Here is a 21,673-nt window from a genome sequence, read left to right as displayed (position 1 = left end):
CTTTTTTGAACCATCATGAGATAACTGATGATAGTCTAGCAGGGTACATCAAGATTTGAAAGGTCTTTACTGTTGCTGTAATTACATGTATTGGTATTTAACTTTTCTAAGTGGGGAATGGTCAAAATTTCAGAGTTAGAGAGGGAGGTTACTTAAATTCATCATGGTTGGTGAAGGGGGAGAGTCACTCGAAATTTCGGAGTTTCAGGCCGTCAATAATGACGGCTCCCTTATATACAACACATTACAAACTTGATGACCAATAAAAAAAAAATTTGCACTGCTACTCCATTTGGAAAAAAAAAATTGATGCAGGTCTGACAGTAGAAAAAAAAAAATTGCTGTCACTCTGTCAACAGGAAAAACAAATTTGCTCCCATACCCTCTTCCTCCATACCCCCCCCCCAGAAATCAAATGGTTCTCCCCTTATGGGTTTGTCTGGTTTTGCCATCCACCAATGGTCCCTTTACAAACCTACAACTCCACGGACTCCGAACAAAACCTCAAGCTACTCTGCAGCAGCTAATGGGGCTCTATGGTCAATATAATCATGGACCTAAAAAAAATTTTTTACGGCCATGATATAATCTTGGACTCGAAGTTGGAGGTAATTACCATCTTGCCAATATTGAATCAAATCTTTTTAATTCTCTGTTTCTATATTATTGGAATGCCATATTCAATTTAGACATGATGACTAGGAACCACACAAAGTTTGAGGAGACCAGGAAAATCGGTCCAAGATTACAGTCCTGTGACCATGATTTAGGTACAAGCATGGAGCTACCATGTACCAAAAGAGACCCCCACGGTTAAAGTAATGTTCGTCGCAAAGGGGAATCTACATGACCACTTAGTTGACTTCATTGACACAGGTCAATCGATATACGCGCACATATATTTCATATGTGTCGTAACGTGAGACAAGTACTGGGCCAACCGAGTGCAGTTTGTATCCTAGCAGTTCTGGCGGGCAGCGCTGATTTCTGTTATGCATTATGCGGTTCTCAATGGTAACGAGTGCTTTTTGGTAGGCACTTCATGGAGGTAGGTTACCTCCATGGCCACTTCGACAACGTTCCTGTTACCTTATGAGATTTTATAAGCCGTGATTTTGAGGCGTCAAACCCAATGTTTATCTGGTCATTTCAAAACCTACACAGTGAGTTGACATTATTAGTGCTCGTGTGAGAACACAACAAACTACGCTGTTATTTTCACGTAGTGTACATCAATGCTTACCTTCTTCGTTCCTGTGTTCGATAGGTGCATGTTCACACGGTTGAGTACAAGATGAACTTCGTCGAGTTTGCCGTCCCGATGAGACACCCTCATACGACAAGCTACTCGCCATTTTGATTTTCGCGGGAGTCCGCGGTTTCTTCCAATCAATGATGTTGTTATTTCGAAAACCATCAGCTTGTCTCTGCAACTGTGAATGGCTGATTGACGGTAGCTATCACTTCTCAATGCCCCCTTATCACATGCTTATCAGCTTATGTTTCAGTTCAGCTAAAGTTACTTACTCGCCAATCGATGAAAAACAAACACGTAATTTTTTCATAAAAACTTTTATTTTATGGCGTAAAAATAAACAATACATGCACTAAATGCATAAACATTAGCCTGTATTCAAAGCGACATACACCCTACCGAAAGCGAATGGTATAGTCCATAGTTGTATTTGCAAAAATATCTACATAAATTAGTATTCAGAACGTACTTAAGCCAATCACGCCACTGGATCTATGCGTCAATCGACTGATTTCCCGCCCTTTGTTATGAAATCATGACCTTTCTTTTCAATATAGATTTCGGGGTCAAAATCTCTGTTTGGGGTAGATATCGCAGCGGTACTTTTGGCGTGTATCAAACGCAATCGGGTCATTGAGGTCATCGCCAATGACCCGAGCACGTTCGATATACGTCACAAGTACCGCTGCGATATCACACCTATGTTTGGGGATACCCAGCCACAAGAAAACATTAGATGAAGGTCCCAACTTGCTTCCTCGGCGAGAAGAAAACATTTCACCGATGTTTTTTTTGAAATGAAGATGTTATTCGCACCGCAGCGGTGCGGATAACGATAAGGAATCTAAATTTCTTAATCGCACCGCAGCGAGTGTCTAGCCACAGGCGTGATGTTTTCTGGGTAGTGTTTATAAGTGTAGTTTATGCTACGTTCTGATGTTCTCTTAGACTACGGAAGAGAACATCAGAACGTAGCATAAACTACACTTATAAACACTACCCAGAAAACATCACGCCTGTGGTCTAGCCTTGATGTACTAAAGCTTGGCAATCGACATTAATCCAGGCCATATCCCCAAGTTCCCTCTTTTCCGGATCCACAGTGCGTAGTTGAGACGTAAAACTGCTTGTAGGGTTGCTGCGGTTCCGTAGCCCTGCCACTCCCTGTCTGGTTGTATGAATAGAATAGAATTGATCTTTATTGAACTGTATGCCACTCTGGCATATTAGCACATACAATAAAGATTTTCAACTTCAAGTGGAACAAGTCAGAATGAAAGAGAAAAACTTCCAAATTTCACTTAGAAATAATATAAATTTTCTCTTTTCAAAACAACAATAAATAAATTTGCCAAAGAAACAGCTGTGTTATTGTTTGTCATTATTTCAATAAATGTTCAGTTAAACTTTGTTTCTTGTCTTTTAAACGGAGGATTTGTATTCTTTCTTTGTTATATAATGGGCATAAGAGTAAAAAGTGTATTTCATCTTCTATTTTGTTACTCATGCAACATGGGCAGAGACGTTTTTTCTGCTCCCATTTTACGATGTCTACCTGTTTCTATGTTAAGTTGATGTGCACTTAGTCTAAATTGTGTTAGAGAAGCCCTTGTGCGTGGATTTTTCACAGTATCTAAGTAAGTTTCACAATGTTGGTGTGTTTTGAATAAGCGGTATGTCCTTAATTTATTTTTCATATTGCCCTGTTTATTATCATTAAATAATACATTATGTATTTTGTGTCTAAAATGTTCTTCTATTTTGAAACCTATGTTTTTTAAATCTGTTTTGTCTACATGTTGATTTTTCCAATTTTTTTCAAAGCCAAAGCTTGACAATAATTTATGTACTGTAGACACCCAGTTCTGAGAAGTTTCTGACTCCCTTTCATTTTGGTATGTTTCTTTTATTAAACTAGTTTCAGGAATTGAAATAATTTTCCCCCAATATTTTAACATAGAAGGTGCGATTTTAGCTTGCAATGGTAAACAACCCACTTCCAACAAGACAGCAATGTTAGTTGTTTTGCAGTGGACCTGCAAGACTGACTTCAAAAATTTTGCTTGTGTCTTTTCAACACTAGAGTTTAAGTTTAAGGCTTCTAAGTTTATCACCTTTGGACCCCATATTTCTGCACGATAAAGTAGAATTGGCTGAACAACTGCTTCAAAGAGTTTTAAAAATGTCTGTACTGGAAGAATATTTTCTGATCTTAATAGTTGTCTGATCTTAAATTTTGCTTTAAGAGCTCTGTAACTGAGGTCATTTATTGCTAAGTTAAATTTACCATTATTTGTTAATGTTAATCCTAAGTATTTATATTTTTGAACAATTTCCAATTCTTTATCATCATAGAAAAATTTGTATTTATGTATTTTATGACAAGATTTGTTAAATATTATTTTTGTTTTGTTATAGTTTATGGCTAATCCCCATTTTTCACAATAATTTTTGAGATTGTTGATACTGTGTTGTAAACCTATGGCAGTTTCCGATAAAACCACAAATCATCAGCATGTAAAAGTGAACCAAGGGCTTCGATCAAATGTTTTGTTTTTTGTTTTTTTTAAGTTTTTTATAAGCTTTTGCATTATTGCTGACACAATACAAAGACACAGACAAGAGACAAAAACAGAAAGACACACAATAGTGGCATACAGAAAAAATAAGGGCTTTGGAGGGAAAAAAAAAATTACATGTCTTTCAGTAATGACCATTTTCTGTTATGGATTTCTATTTTGCCATTATGCTTTGCAATACATTCCTCAACATTCCGTGTTTGTTTTATCATTGCTCTAAATCCTGGAAATATCGGTAAACACTTCTGCATTTTGCACTTGTACAGATATTGTTTCCCAATTATCAAAAGATGGTTTCAGATGCTCGGAACATCCACGGAACCAAGAATTACATGTTGTAGAGTTGGAAACTCTGAACTACTTACAAATTCTTTATACGATTTGTGAAAAGTATCCCACAGTTCTCTTGCGTAAATGCAAGAATAAAACAGATGATTTCTCGTTTCAACTTCCCTGTGACAAAACTACAAAATGGGTCAGTGACATTCAGAGCTTTCATTTTAAAGAGATCGTTATTTGTGTAGAGAATACGATGTAATAACTTAAATTGAAAGCTTCTGGCTCTAGTGTCAATTGTACACTTAAATGGAAGTAAATATAACTTTGAAAGTTCATCAACAGAAATATTAAAATCTCTTAAAATATAAGCAGAACTGGTTGGAAGGGCAGTATTCCGACCCCTTAAGCTGTTGTTAATTACAGTTTTACTGGCTTCAAGAATATTAATAAATTTGTCTATTATGTATACAGAGAAATCATAACATAACTCATTTGGAGTAGTCAATGATATAAGATGGTGGCGTTATCCTTAGGTCAGGTGGGAGTGCATCCCAAATACAGATTAGCTTAAAAGCTTGGGTGGCAGAAAGATTAAACATTTCTCTCAGGTCATTAGCTCCTCTAAATCTTCCCCTCTCCAATAAATCAGTTACATAGCAAATCCCTTTCTCAAAGATATCTTGACAATACACAGATTTCCCATTAATAACAATATTTTTGTTATTCCAAATGATACAATTCATAGCAGTATTCTGAGTATTGATACTCTTAAAGTCTATCCAGGAGTCGAGTGCTTCACAGTAGAACTCACCAAGGTGAACAGGGAGCAAGTTAATATTATAATTGCAGTTAAATACAAATTTACCACCCACTGGTTGCAACCGTTTAATAAAAAATTGCTTCCATGGGTGTTTAACAGAAGGGTCCAGAAAACGTTTAATCCATGATACACGAAATGACTTAAGAGAAACAAACACATCTGGGGCACGCAGGCCACCATACTTAATATCTGACATCATTACTTTCCTTGCAATTCTATCTTTCCCTTTCCAGATAAACGAAAAAATTTTACTATTAACCTCATTCAAAATCTTCTTCGGAACACTTGTCATACGCATAAGGTAGACAATCTTAGATACCGCTAGACTCTTAACCACCTGGATTTTACCTAAAATGGTAAGATCTCGTTGACGCCAGAAGTTAAGAGTCAATTCTAAGTTTTCTAGAGGTTTAGCATAATTAAGTTGAGTAGCCCATTCTTTATCGTAAGAAATAAAAACTCCAACAATTTTGATTGGCTCATTAGGCCATTTGATTCCGAATAATTTATGTTTCCTTTTCTTCCATTTCCCAAGCCAGATAGCCTCTGTTTTTTCTAAATTTATGTGAAGACCAGATACATTAGAGAAAAGTTCCAAAATTACAAAAAGAAGAGTTACTGACTCTTCATCTGCTAAAGTACAGGTTAAATCATCTGCGAAAGCAATTTCCTTTACTTCATCTCCCCCCGTATGGAAACCATGGATACCAGGATTCTTTCGAATCGCAATTAAAAGCGTTTCAAGGGCTAAAATAAATAAAGCAGGTGAAAGTGGGTCTCCCTGACGAACTCCACGTTCGATGCTAAAATAACCAGTGGTGTAACCATAATTAATAACTGTACTCTCAATATCCTGATAGTATGTCTTGATCCAACTAATAAATGACGGACCAAAGTTAAAGGCTTCAAGACACTTTAAAGAAATGGCCACTCCAAGGAATCAAATGCTTTCTGAAAGTCCACTGCCAAAAGAATCCCTGTCAAGTCATGCTCCTCAGTATAAGTCATGATTTCCTCAATAAGCGAATACAATCTGAGATATCCCTCCCCTTGACAAATGCAGATTGAGTACAATGAATTATACTCGATCAAATTGTTACTTTTGAAGGGGTGCTCTCTCTTTCACTAAAACAACTTTTAATATCATTAATGAAAATATTAAATAAAATTGGGCTTAGACCATCACCCTGTCTAATTCCTCTCTCAACTGGAAATGAATATGTCAACTTATTTTGCACACGTACACAAGCTTTAGAATTTAAATACATTGATTTGACAAGTGAATAAAACTTTCCCCCCAACCCAATGTTATTCATTTTATAAAACAAACCATCATGCCACACAGTATCCAATGCTTTACGGAAGTCAACAAAACAGCAGTAAATATATTTCTTTTTAGTAAAGTATTTAGATAACATTTGTTTCAACACAAATACATTTTGAGTAGAACATTTAGGCATAAAACCTATTTGTTCCCTGTTTATGATGTTTTTTTCTTTCAAGTATTTTAGCAGTCTTTGCTGCAAAATTAAGGTGAACAGTTTGCTAAGACAACTTAAAAGGTTTATTCGTCTGTAGTTATTGGGGTCAGTTTTATCTCCTGATTTATGGATTGGACAAATGACACCTATATTCCATTGGTTTAGGAAGTGACCACTAGATAAAATAAAAATTAAAATACTGTACTAATTGTGGTTCAAGTATGTGACGACTGCATTTGATCATTTCATTTGTTATTCTATCTGTGCCTGGGGACTTTTTATTTTTTAATTTATTAATGGCCTGATGTAGTTCAGTAGAAGCGTGGGTGATGTGGGGGGCGCACTCGGCGGTTTAGTCAATTGGAATAGTGCACAGTCGTGCGCGCTGAAAATCATGCGGGGAGAAAGTGCGTTTTTCTTGCAATTCTCCAGGAAAAAAAGCCATCATAATCCAGAATCGGGGTGAAGGATGCCTAAGTAAGGCTAAGTAGATGTCTATTTTCCTCTCCGATTAGTCACTCTTTCATTTTTTATCTACCGGCTGCCGTGGAAAATCCGCCGCCATGACCTACGACGTCACATTATAACATCGGGATCTCAACAAAACACGTTTACAGCAGTTAAAGCAGGGTTTTATCTCGACTGCGCAATTGCGCAAATTGCGCATTCGAGCCATTTTCTGCCCTTCAAAAGTTACTGACAGCGCAAAAATCGCGCACAAAACACAGCAAGGCAAATGCGCCCATATGATGGTGACCCAAGGCCAAGCGCATAGTGTAATGACCAGTGAATTTGCTGTTGTTTCTGCCCCTAAAATGTCAATTAAGTCTGACCCCTAATTTTGATGAATGGAGCATAAATTGTCCCCTTCAGTGAACATGCAGAGAAAACAAAGTGTGGAAAAAATATTGTTGGTGAGTCGATTTCGTTACGGAGCTGAAGTTTGCTTACTAAGCAAAGTATCGACCGAGAACACGTGTTTTGTGAAATTTGTCACCAACATTTGTATCCATGACCATGACATGATTAAGCCATTCGTGATTGTTGTGTTGTGTACTTTATTTCTAATTCACAGAAATAGTTGGGAACCACGTCAAATTTCTATACTAGAAAGTAAATGTCCGATATGTAAACATCGTGCAAAGTCTAGTGATTTGACATTGATTTGCCTTGGTCATCTGTAAAGATTACGACACTTCAGCACTTTTCTCTATATCGGTTGCTCTAATTTGTTGTATTCCTTTCTTTTTATTTGATGGTTGCTATTAAGTTCCCTCAAAGAGAAGCCAGAATCTATTATGAAAGAGTCAACAATTGCATTGATTCCATATGATAGACTTGGTTCAAGTCGGTGACTTTTAAAAAATAAAATCATTTATAACAATTTCTCTTGTGTCTCACCGCGTACCAACCTTTTCGGAATTTGGCAGCCCAGGCCAGGTTTTCCCAGTGACTGAATGCCTTGTTACAACCGATAACGTAGTAACTAACCGGTAACGTATCAAACCCGATAACGTAGTAAAAATTTACCGATAACGTAGTAAATCAACCGATAACGTAGTAACGAACCGATAACGTAGTAACTTTTTCTAACCGATAACGTAGTAAAAATTTACCGATAACGTAGTAATTTCAACTAACCGATAACGTATCAACAAATTTACCGATAACGTATCAATGAACAATAACGGCTTAAACCAACTGACAATATAGAGTAGTCAACCAATACCACATCAAAACGACCAATAACGTATCAATTAGTTGATAATATCTGATTAAGCGAATCATGGGGAGCAATAGATCGATCGATCGATTGATAGATAGATAGATAGATGGATAGATAGATATAGATAGATAGATAAATAGGTCGATCAATGTATCGATAAATAAATCAATTACTCAATCGATAGATCGACCGATCAATCTATCGATGTTTGATAGATGGTCGATCGATCGACCGATCGATCAATCAATCGATCGATAGATAAATTGATAGGCAGATCGATCGATAGAACGAAGGATCTACCAATTAGAAGAAAGATATATCAATAAATCGATAGATCGATCGATCAATTCGATTAAATGGTCAATAGATAGGTGAATAGATAGATCATAGACCGATTTGTCATCACATTATCTCTTACTAAATTTATTTTTCTTCTATTAATTTTTTTTCCGTTTAGCGTAAATTGTTATAAATATATTTGTTTTCTCATCCTAGACATATTGCAAAACTGATGCGGTGACGCGGTTTTTTTTCTTCTCATTTCTTTTACTCTTCAATCGACAAGAATGCGCGAAAAACATGAAAACAACATAGGAATGCACGCAGAGATAAATGCACAGTAGTGTTGTTTAGTATTTTTGTATAGCAACAGTTCTGCGGTTTGACTTTTAGTGCAAAAATGCAGTTTTGTCAGCTTAATATAACAGTGACATATGTGTACTGTTCTGAATGGAATGTTAGTGTCAGTTATTTTGTTTACAGTTTTGTTTTATACATATTCCTCATGAGCAGAAAAAAAGGTTGACGTGGCGGGTCTCAATTGAGACGCGCGAGGATGAGAAACAAACTTTTTATTTTTTTTTGGCCTAAGCGGGTTTTTTTTCTATCAGCATTATACTATGTATGACTACTCAATAATTTTGAGATCATGTCTTCGTAATAAGATGTGAATCGACGTGAATCACAACAGAAAGGATAAAAAGGAAAGAAAAAGCAATGCGTTGTTTACAAAATCTGCTGACTCTGCTTGCTTACGGGAGTAATGAACAAAATTAACGAATTGTGATTATAAGGAATTCAATTGAGCAATGAGTCCAGATTTACCTGTAATTCAGTCCCAGAATTAGAGTTACATGAGTGTGTACCGGTGCTTTACTGTCTGTTCTGTTTTGTGTCTATGTTTATGACTAGTGTGTTACGAATTTTTACCTAGTGTTATCAGATTACGGATGGGTATGATTACGATTATTTTGTAAAGGCTTATTGTCATTTTGATATATTGACGTTGTAAGTAACGAAATTTTATAATCGGTCATATTGAAAACTTTTTCCAAGTCCTCCCAACTTAGAAAGTGTGTCGATAAAGACACTCTCATATGTATTGTATCTTTAATTCATTCTGCAGGAATACTTATAAATGGTTTACATTTCCAAAATTGATGAAATTCGATTCGTGATGTCTGAGTAATATCACGAAAACAGTATACTTCAATTTGATACGTTATCGGTAAATTTATTGATACGTTATCGGTTAGGAAAAATTACTACGTTATCGGTTCGTTACTACGTTATCGGTTGATTTACTACGTTATCGGTAAATTTTTACTGCGTTATCGGGTTTGATACGTTATCGGTTAGTTACTACGTTATCGGTTGTAACATGCCTCACCTTTTGAATCTGCGCAGTAGTGAGTTAGTTTCTGTCCACGGCGTCACCGCCAAGGCGTTGACCCTTGACCCGAGCGCTTTCGACAGTGCACTGGCACTACTGCACCGCTGCGATATCACAGCTACCATGTATAATGATCAACATTTTCTGTGAAATTCAAACTCCAATTTCTTGCACATAATCCATCTGTAACCACCGTAGTCTAATCAAATAATTAATACCAACAATCAAGCATACATAAAATGGAAAAAGGTACATTATTGGTAATATTTTTTCATTTTTTGCGATGCCAGACAGGGAATTGTAGATTTAGAAAACAGCAGGCCAGGCACGCGAGACGCGGGTCGTCTGTATAATCGAAGGGGTCACCAAGCCAGGTCAACGTTCCAAATCCAACAATGTATCACTTTTGTTTTGTTCAGTGCAACTTTGTATCCATTTGGCACCCACAATTATCTTGTTCACATTGGGCAACCCAACTGAAATTTGGGCCGACGCAAAAATAATTGTCCTTTTGGGATTAAATTTGGTCCGTGTCCACACTTACCGGTACCAGAATTAGGGCCGACGTAACTTACCTTCCTTTGTGACCTCTGACCTGTCAAAGTTCAAAATGGCGCATTTGAATATGGCCACCTGTTTTACTGTTCATGATTTTCCTGTGTTTTTACGCACAAGAAGGGCAAATATGACCACCACTCACCCTTTTAATCATCGGAGAGATCTTCACCATTTATTGGATGAGCATATGGTATATATAAGACTGCGGTGGAGAAATAACCAGTGCGCGGCATTTTTGACATGCCTCTCTAGTCTATTACGTGCACTGTGGAATCGAATGACATGGTCTCGTTTGCGGAACAAAGGTTGGTGGGAAGTTCAGCGTACATGGGATGATATTAAAATGTAAAGACTGGATTGAAAACTTTCGATAGGTGTAAACTTTAGTTTCAAACGTCGTTTGTTTTGTGCGAATAGTGTGACTAGTTCAACTTCGATCCATAGCGGAGGCCTGGTCAACTGGACCAGGGCCGACGTAACGTGTCCACACTGGCGATTTGCGTCGGACCAAATTTTGTGTCGGCCCTGAGTCAGCCCTGAACCCCCCCCCTTCTAACCTGGTCCAAACTGAGTCGGCCCAGGGCCGACTCAGCGTGTCCACATTGGTTTTTTACGTCGGCCCCGGCCCTGGTCGGGACCTGGGCCGACGCAAAGTCGTCAGTCTGAACGTACCAAATATCTCAAAATCAGACGGCGATCGACTAAGAGCAACAATACAATCGGTTACAGGTTTGTTACTAAATATAGCTGTATGCGCGCGACATCGCACACGCAGCTTGAAATGCGGACAAATTTTATCAATGTTGCATACGTGGCCGTTTTTGCAGCTAGTACTCAGAGTCGTGAATATGTTTTTTAGTATTCATTGTTACACTAGCAGTCACCCACTGAGATGTATTTTCGTCGTTCTTGCATGCGTAATTTTCAAAAGCGTTATCTGAAAATGCGGACAAATATTTATTTTTGCATATTAATGAGAGAACAGTGACGTAAACTGTGAACGGCCCTATTACGCTTGGCCAGAAACTCATTATTGCCCCCCCCCCCCTCTCTCTCTCTCTCTAAACACACACACAATTCAAAAACAATAGAAGTACAATTTTCAAATACTAGGATCTACTATGCATTTCAGAATTATTATTAATAATTGATAGTAATTCATCATTGTCATGATTTTATATGATTCACAAAAAAGGATAAAAAACCTGTTGCATTTAATATCTTGAAAATTGTTCAGATTGAAACCATCGTATTCAGTTAATGTGATAGTGACACTCGGTATCTTGCCTACTGTAAAAATTATATACAAATATATATGTTGACAAACTGAATATATTATTGTGTTTTTCAGCATGCTGTAGAGGGACATAGAGAAACTGTATTTGATACATTGCATACTATTAAAACAATTATCAACACTTGCAGCTCCTCCCCATGGCAGGTCCAACTTGTTGTTTTTTACAAAAATTTAGTACATTCATACATTGTTAGAATTTTTTTGAAATTAAAGTCAGAAAATGCAACAAAAGAGTTACAGATTTTGTCTAATTATTACTAACATTAGAATCATTGGATGACTTCAAATGTTGGGAGCCTATTTCAGGTCTCCCTTGAGGCTAGAGCAAAACTTTCAAGTCCCCCCCACAATTAACAACCCCAGAATTTTCAAATACACCCTCTGAATTCCTCCTGCTCCCCCTAACCATTTGTTTTTGAACAGTCTAATTCCAAGGTCGGTGAGGTCAAAGACAAGTTTCATCAATATTGATTATGAGACAGACTTCTTTGAAATATGTAAAAGTTTATTCCATTTTTTTGCTCACGTGTTCACACACGTGAGCATATGTCGCAGCGATGTCTGTCTGTCTGTCTGTCTGTCTGTCTGTCTGTCTGTCTGTGTGTCTGTCTGTCTGTGGGTCCGATATCTCAAAAGCGGCTGATCAGATCAGAATCAAATCAGGTACATAGATTCAGTTAGCAAATGGCAAGAACTGATTAGTTTTTGGTGGGTGTGGCTTGCATAATTAAGCCTCATTTGCATAAATATGTATTTTATTAAAACTTGTTATAACTTACAAATGAATGGTCTGAGTGAAGTGAACGTTTGTAGGCTGTTGCAACAGTGCAATGACATTATCTGTTCAATCAATGTACGATATGGATACATAATTAGGTAAATGGGCATAACTGAAATTAATTTGATGGGGTTTTGTTGTCAGTGAATTAAAAAAAAGGCATTACCAAACCTTCTGTTGAGGGCGCTTTACAACGGCATCTTCAATCGGTATGTATTGACAGAATTAATGATTAAATTTGTTCAAACGCTTGACACATTCACAGTTATGTAGATGTGTTTTGTTTTGTTTTTTCACTTTGTTGTAATGAATTTATCTTTTCAAAAAAGTATGTATTGACAGCGGCATGTCTGATACATTTTACCCACAAACCCTAGCGGCATAAAGCCAGTCTTACTGCACTTACTGTACTTGTAAGTTGTACGTTTCGTCTCCCTGCCATCGTCGCGTAAATCAAGCTATACCGTCGTATCATAACGAGCACATAGTTCTTCGCTTGTCTCCACAGCCTTTCTGTGCTGTGAGTACGCTTATCCGGCTTTTTGCTGTACAAATTCTGAAGCGTGATTTTGGTGGACTGTCGGTGTGGTGTCGGTAAGTAATTCAAAGTAATTTGTGTGTGATGTGTTGATTCTATGTCGTGATTTGATGTATGCACCTTTGTTCGATACCACGATTTGACTTGGACGCTTTGAGTTTACGATTGAGAAAGTGAATAATACGGTACATGCATCAAAAGAATTGAGAAGGAGCGCGACTGTGACTCGATCGTGACTGGGAGCTGTAGTTCCGAACTTGACTTTTTCATGGCATAGATTTGTACGGTCGGCTCTTGCCCTGCGTACCCTGCTGTGTGTTTCGGGCGTTACACGGCCTCCGCCACTATCATCTACATCATCACATCTTTCATCTAGTCTAATGAGGTCTTCCAAATCCTTTGTATTCATTTAGACCCATATTTTTTCAACAACGGCTTTTGAGATTTTCTGGCGCACGTTTGTTGGCTCATTATAAAGTTAGTCTTGGGGTCGACTGTTCAGAGATGACAGCTGTAGTTGCTTCATTGTGAGAAGGCAGACAAGGCCCTCTGTCACAAACCTTAAAAAGTCTGTAGCATGATTGAAAAACGCTTCACTGTTCTGTGATTAAATGTTTTCTTGGCGTGCGCCAATGTCAGCTGCGCTGGCTCCTCAGTAGAATTCATCCATTAGATCCATTAGATGTGGTGGGGGCCCGTAACACCCGAAACACACAGCACGGTACGCAGAGCTAGCTAGGTCGGGTCGATTTCTGTGTACGCTGCACTGTCTCCAAAACCCACGTGGGTCCGGCCCGACAGCGTATCCCTTAGCGTACACGAGAGGTCCTGCACGAAGATTAACAACTTGACAGGTGTCAATGTTATTACTATTTCATAAAAATAGTCCACGGTAAAGATTGGTTTGTGACAATCGACGAGACCCTTACCGAAATTTTAGGCCTCCCGCAAACTGTTACTGCAAATTTGCCGCAAGCTTTGCAGTAAATTTGCAGCAAACTATTTGCCGCAAATATGCGGGTGGTTCATTTTTCAGATGCAAATTAGGTTTCTTGTGAACTTGCTGCAAATATGCAGCAAACTCCCTGCCGCAATGTTGCTGCAAACTCTTTGCAGCAAATTTGCAGCACAATCCTTGCAGCAAACTTGCGGCAAATTAATTTGAATATTACTGAAAATAATACAGCAAATTATTTTGCATGTTACTGCACATTTGCTGCAAATTACACAATACAAAATTTCCTTCAAAAGTTGGTATAATTCCACAACAGTCAGCTCTGGAATAAACTTTTACCAATTTCAGTTATAGTAAGAAAACTAAATACATTATAATAGACAAGAGATACTGAAAACCACAGAAGTAACACAATTAAGTGACAGCAAAATTTCTTGTATTGTACCACAAGTTTCAAAATTTTATCTTCTCCAAAAATATAAGTTCAGTTCAGAAGTTGTAGAATCACTTGTGTGGACATGGCCAATGTCAGTGACATGGTTGAGAATGAAAGTCTGACAAATCTTATGGCAGACTGTGGACAGCACAAGATGTGTTTTATCCAACCACCATCCCTCCACCCACCCGGACGGTGATCCAACTAAGCTCTGAAATACCAGTTTCACGAGAAACAATGGTCAGCGCAAATAAAGTTATTATAAATAAAAAGACGACAGAGAAAAAGGTTAAATTCAATTGTGGTACAATTTATTTTATATGCCATGTTCATTTCATGCCAAATAAGTGTCATGATCATGTCAAGATTTTCTTTTGACTTGAGAAGTTTCATGTAACATTTACATTACTGTCAAAGGCTGCGATTTGGCTTTCTGTTCTCTGAATTTCTTGTCCCCTTTAGTGTACGTGTACCAGCAATGGATTCTGAAAAATATAAATCGTTCAGGGAAGAGTGTAAGTCTTTACCGTTTGACCAAACATTGTAAATTTCATGAAAGAAATCGATAATTATTTGAAAATGAGATATAATCAAGTTGAAAAATTGAAGCAGAAAATGCATAAATATTCATGATCGAAATTAAAATGTCCGACAGCGGACAACTCGCCGTATGCTATGTTGTTTACATACACGACGGCGACAATCTGCAAAAATCTCAGCACTTACTGTAAGTAACTGTTGTGAAACGAAAGTGAATCAGTATGAATCAGTACTCAATGAAAATTTATCTTTAGGTTAACATTGCAATACAACGATTACAGAAACATAATAGCGATGTACAGACGATCGGTACATTGACTGGTAACAGGTAACTCGACCCTGCGTCAACTCGACCCCTGTCAACTCGACCCCGACCCCAAGACAATTGGACTTGATATATAACTTGCCCTATCAGTTTAAGTATTTACCTGGCACTGGTCAGTTTCACTTGAAGTTGACGTTTTGGACGTGATGCCGGAACGTGATGTGAACGCGAATCAAAAACCAAAGCGTTCGTTGTACACACTTATGCAAATATATTTGTGTTCTATTGTTTTCATGCATATAAACGTCGTTGCGTCTGTGAATGGACGTACTTCTACCTCTATGGCCTGTCGGTAACCCGTCAATTCTGGCTGTTTCGGCAATTTAGTAGTCAAATAGTTGTCGTACAAGCGTGGGATAGAGTACGTACGTTAATGAAGATTCGTACATACAGAGAGACGGAATAACTCTCAAAATAGGTGGAAAATAATCGCACATGATACGGAGTTAGTGTTGCTCAAGGTTCGGGGTCGAGTTGACCGGGGTCGAGTTGACTCGGGGTCGAGTTGACTGGGGTCGAGTCGGTTTGGGGTCGAGTTGTCCAGAAACCCATTGACTTACATTTGTGAACGGCTCGCAGACGCTGGACGATTCCCGGTTGCAGGTCTCTCCGTCTGTGTGTAAATACCGTACTCAGAAAATATAGTCGACATCTTTACTGCCGCTCGCGTTCACAAATTTAGAACTCCGCCTGTCCCTAATACTGTATACACGTTTTTGCAACTATGTGATATCATTTGGCTGGCGATTCCATAGAAAGATCACGAATTGTCCACTATATAACTCCCTGATCACAAGTACGCAGCCGGCACTGGCCGATTGACGGTGCTGAAGTTAGACTCGGTTTCGGATTCGGTTTCGGATTCAGTTTCGGATTCGGTTTCGGATTCGAGTGACTGAAAGAAATTTTATATTTTCAGCCGATTTGTTAAAATGTGGATTACTTTATTTTCACTTGGAATTTATTTTCTTTACTTTCCCTGGACCTTTTTTCAGCTAAAATCAAATCAAATCAGACTAGACAAAGTGAAAATATATCACAGTGAAACAATGAAAATCTATTCTTAGCTGAAATAAAATTCTGTCTGTTCTGTGCTGTTTTGTGTCTATGTTTACAACTATTGTCTTACGAATTCTGACTAGTGTTATTGGATTATGGATTGTATGATTGCGATTATTTTACAGTGAAAATAAAATGGTCCATAGTACTTCGTTGTATGTTGCAAAGATAAATACTTGTCGTCAAGAACAAGTTTTTAATGGGTTGCCTGTCGGCATAAATCGTGTGCATCTGTTTACAAAATAAATAAAATGGTTAAAAAAATAGAAATTACAGAAAACTTCAAAGCACTTTAATTCGAAATTGAAAGTAAGTGGAGGAAAACAACACTTACAAAAACATTTATACTTTAATTTGTTTATTTGTCACAATGTGTGTCACATGGTGTAATGCTAATGTGTTGTATTACTTTGATGTTTTGGTTGATGTTGATCAACATGTACTATACTAAACTCCCGACTAAACTATCAGTTAATATGTTGTGTAATAAAGATTGCATTGAATGCATTTCTTTGAATTGTGCGTAGTACTATTAGCGTAAAGGTATACTGTCACCTGTTCCAATTTTGCCACAGTTACAATGGAAAGAGAAAATCTAACCAATCACAGATTTTAAGCGGGTGGCCGCTTTTTAAAAACAGCGCCCTCACATGGGCATTTTGAATACCAAGGAACGCCCCTTTGACCATATGTGGGCATATTTAGATTACAGGTGACTGTATGTCTTTAAATAGTCCTAACTGCATAATGCTAATAATTGAGGTGGACACTTTTGACTTGTGTAGTCATGCACATGCACCATAGTTTCTTGCTCTAGTGCCGAAAGTGTTTAGTAATTTTGAACTGTAAGCTTAGAAGTTATGGTTATGTGTGAAATATTTATGTCATGAAATACATGCTACAATTTATGCTGTGAAATATATATTACATATGCCGACCGGTTATCCATTAAAAACTTGTTCTTGATGACAAGTATTTATCTTTGCATACGGAAGTACTATGGTCCATTTTATTTTCACTGAAATTTATTTCAGCTGAAATATTTTCATTGTTTCACTGTTATCTTATTTTCATTTTGTCTAGTCTGATTTTATTTTATTTTAGCTGAAAAAAGGTCCAGCGAAAGTAACGAAAATAAATTCCAAGTGAAAAATAAAGTATTCCACATTTTAACGAAATCGGCTGAAAATATAAAATTTCTTTCAGTCACTCGAATCCGAAACCGAATCCGAAACTGAATCCGAAACCGAATCCGAAACCGAGTCTAACTTCAGCATCGTGCCGAACGTACTAAAATCTAACTTCGCGCCGATCAAGCCTCATGACGACAAACGGAAGTGCGATCTATAAATCATTACGCGATTGATAATGTAGTCCCGTTTTTAAACGCTGGAATTGACTCTACATCTGCACCAATCCGTTATATTTCATACTTAATATAGCATTTAATTTATCAGTTTAATGAAAATGGTTATTTTTATCATAGAAAGACTAAAAAGAGAGTAAAAATTCTTTCAGCACGAAAAATCAATATCAATGCGCGAACTGACCTTGATGAACCGTGACCGGAGAGTGTAAACATGTCGGCTGCTCGCCGCTGATACACAGGACGTGTTGGACATTGGCGAAGTAGCGCATTGAATTTTCGTACAGCGACTCGGGATGGGGTGTAATCCTAAACCTCAAATTTGTGCTCGACAATATAACTCTAACGCTGAAAACATGGACACAAGCCTTTTACCTATGTTATCAGAAGGCGAGATTTTGTTAGCGGCATCGATGGGACACAGACTGTAAGCTGCAGGACGTACCGTATACTATATTGATGGGATATAGCTTGGAGAACAGCCACTACTCTGCTCGGAGGTAGTAGCGGGTCATTAGGTACAGATTTGCAGTAACAAAAGTCTACGACGTGTCCTTACAGACCATCATCAGACGCACATTTCGTTCCAAACTGATTGCATTTTGGTATCATTCGCAGAAAATACAGGGTGTAACTTGCAAGACAGGCAAGTCCCTGTTTCAAGTTAAAATTTGTTTCCCTAAAAATTCAGTTTTCGATCCAACCATAATTTACCCAACCGGATTGTCAAAGGTTACTTTTATTACATTATGTCACTACAGTTTATACTATTGATGCACTCTATATCCATGCAATGCTTTCACCAGCATAACTGAAGCTGTCCATCATCTAGCATTACCAGTTATTATAATTTAAAAAGTGGATTGTCTGTTATGAAATAAATGAACATAAAATATAAATGAAAGATCAATTTTGTGTTGCTTACATATGACTGGACACGGAGTGCAACTGTACCAGTGTGTAGTGTGTACTCCCTGGTAATGAAATAGTGGGAAATATGTCAATCATGTGTTGCTGCATATTTGCAGCAATAATCTGGTTTGCCGCAAATTTGCAGCAACTTAGTCGTTTACCGCAAATTTGCTGCAAAATGATTTAAGGGTTTGCAGGAGGGTCACATCTAGCTGCAAACTTCTGCAACTCCTTCCTGCGAGCTATATGCTTGCTGCATATTTGCAGCAAACTTACGGCAAATTTGCAGTAGAAATAATTTTCGGTAAGGGGAGTCATAGGCTGGATAGGCTAATTTTGTCGTGGCACCTAATTTTGTCGTGGCAAAGCCATAGATTAGGGTTAGGGATTTTAGATAGGGCTATAGTTCTCGTTCTCCTAGATATCGCGGGGACATGGATATTCTGGGTACACTGTTAGCAATGATGAATAGTTACTATTATTGTTTGTGTATAGGGTCTGTTGTCGTGCTTCGAAAGGGTTTCAGGTAATATTTCATGATATCGTCATAATAATATGTCCCCATTTACATACTTTTTTAGTTTCCTATAATGTGGGACAAGCTGAGTTCGATGGTTGGTACTCAGTGGCAAAGACTTTGCTTGGAAAATGCGTTACCATGAAAAGCGAATAAGAATGTACATGGAAATTCATGTAAATGTTATCACACTTATGTAATTGGTTTTTAAAGTTAATTTGTTACAGGATCGGTAATTGTAGTTGCGGCAAACAGCAGACAGATGATAGTGTTGTTTCACAATACGCCACAGGGTATTGCAAGCAATATTCGTCTTGAAGTTATGAATAAGACCAATAAATGTAAGGTAACCTTTTTTTCATTATGCAAGCCATACCTGTGGCTAGTATGTGCCCATTACTTAACCCTAGCTATCTCGTGTGTTATAGTATTTAGAAGAAAACAGTCCATAGGTGGGAAGGCTTGTATAATGAAAAAATGACATTTATTCATCATATTCATAACTTCCAGACAAATATTGCTTGCAAGATCCTGTGAGTAGGCCACCACTGTAATTGTTGATAGATCAATAAAGCCTGTCGGCTGGTAGGAACTGATCAATTAGTGTCTGTGTGTGTAGTGTGGAGATTTCCTGACTTTCCATCCTGTAAATTTTGACAATTTTCTAAAGTACAGCTTGTAAAAAATTACACAAGTTTAGTAATATGCAGATTAATTTTAGTGCCCTTTCTAATCCAGCTTTGAGTGTTGAATGAATCATTATGAGGACAAAATGGTAATGTGATGAAATGTCACAGGACAAAGTGATGGATAAACCATGAATTCACTTATTATTAATGAAAAGTATCCTCTATGAGTGAACTAATGAGTTTGAAATGGGTCCTAAAAGATAAACTTAATTTGATGAGATTTACATCCGTGTGTTGCCCTTATATTTCATTAAAACAAAATGACATGTCATGCACACATCAAAAACATTAAGATAGCTATTTGAAGAGATTGTTGGACATGAAAGTTGTGTGACAAATGTTAACAGAGCTTTCGATAATGTTGTATCACTGTTCTAGTAAATTATATGGCACTTCATGGAGTCAACAAAATTTATGACAGTGGTCATTTAATCCTTGGTGTTATGTTTTTTTTCATTTGCAGAAATGGTCTATTGATGATTACATCACCACAGGGCATTTATTAGGACAGTCCAATTAAATCCACATATTTTTTGTGTGAGTTCATTCACTTTTGCCATTCTTAATTAGTTAGTCCATGCAGCTTTTCATTGTGTGTGTATTCAGGCATCCAGGTAGATATTTCAGACATGCCCCAACCGATTTCAATTTGTTCTTCGATCCTATCAATGCCATCAGGCAGCCATTATGTTATAATTTGTGGCCATTCACAAAGATATATCTGACATACCTGGACCAATGTCATGCAAACTTGCCTTTGTGGGAATGGTGTCGTGTCATCAATGATGAACTTGTTGGTCAATAATTTCCATGAAAAAAATGGAATAAGTTCTTTACATGTTGTAAAACATCAAATTCATCTTTTTTGCCAATTTTTTTCACCGGTACAAATATGTATATTTAACAGGATGCAATGGATGTCTTACTTTGATTTTTTGTTTCTTTAACAGATTATACCAGGAGACCATATACGTGGTGAAATTCAGTCACCCATAGGAGGCACAGCTATAACTTGCCCATAGGAGGCACAATAATAACTTGCCCATAGGAGGCACAGCTATAACTTGCCCACAGGAGGCGCAATAATAACTTGCCCATAGGAGGCGCAATAATAACTTGCCCATAGGAGGCGCAATAATAACTTGCCCATAGGAGGCGCAATAATAACTTGCCCATAGGAGGCGCAATAATCACTTGCCCATAGGAGGCGCAAACAATAGCTTGCCCAAAGGCGTACAACACAATCACTTGCCTATAAGAGGCACAGACTGCCCAGTTGAGGCACAGTTGCCCATAGACGGTACAGACTGCCTGTAGAGGCGCGTTCAAGATCACAAATTGATAGTCAACAAGCATTGGTTACAACATTGCTGATAGTACTTTGAGCAAACACTGTTGTGGTTAATTTAGCATTTAGATCACAACTGATTTGGTATTGATAATATTCAGTATTAGCTTGCAGAAGGAAAAAAAAAGGCAGTAAAGTTTTGTCTTTGTCTTCCTCAGTGTACATTGTGGAATTATACCGTGAATATTTAACAGCACACAAGTTAGTGCTCTATCATTTACTTCCTGATAGGAAACAAGAGTATTGTTTACAGGCAGATTATTTGCAATCAAATAGAATTACTTCAGCGTACTGAATATATAAGGAAGACTGACATTTCTCTACAATTTCTGAAAATTGGCATTCATTTACTTCATAATAAACAAGAACAGTCATACCACATTCTATCATTGTCTACTTATAACTGACAACCCTTTAAACTGCTTTTTTCTGTCTAGGTCCAGCTTCCCCAATACAGTTGGACCTAAATTTGGTAGTGAAAGGGTTCAACGTTTAAACTGCACAATATTGACAAGCAATAACACATTCATAGTCTACAATCTC

The 21,673-nt window shown here is 37.6% G+C and overlaps 2 long non-coding RNA genes across 2 annotated transcripts; one reads left to right on the top strand and one right to left on the bottom strand.

Moving 5' to 3' along the window:
- The first annotated feature begins 12,837 nt into the window (after positions 1-12,837).
- LOC139132069 (uncharacterized) lies at positions 12,838-21,511 on the top strand. The gene is made up of 3 exons (XR_011552249.1): positions 12,838-13,039; positions 20,246-20,319; positions 20,733-21,511. It is a non-coding gene; the product is annotated as an uncharacterized lncRNA (long non-coding RNA).
- On the bottom strand, positions 14,664-16,066 carry LOC139132070 (uncharacterized). The gene is made up of 2 exons (XR_011552250.1): positions 15,800-16,066; positions 14,664-14,859 (listed from the first exon to the last, which is right to left on the bottom strand). It is a non-coding gene; the product is annotated as an uncharacterized lncRNA (long non-coding RNA).
- Positions 21,512-21,673: the final 162 nt, after the last annotated feature.

Source organism: Ptychodera flava, chromosome 4 (genome assembly GCF_041260155.1).
Source record: "Ptychodera flava strain L36383 chromosome 4, AS_Pfla_20210202, whole genome shotgun sequence".
In the NCBI taxonomy this organism is placed as follows: domain Eukaryota; kingdom Metazoa; phylum Hemichordata; class Enteropneusta; family Ptychoderidae; genus Ptychodera; species Ptychodera flava.
The sequence above is the reverse complement of the archived record's forward strand: the minus strand, read 5'-3'. Positions and strand labels throughout refer to the sequence as shown.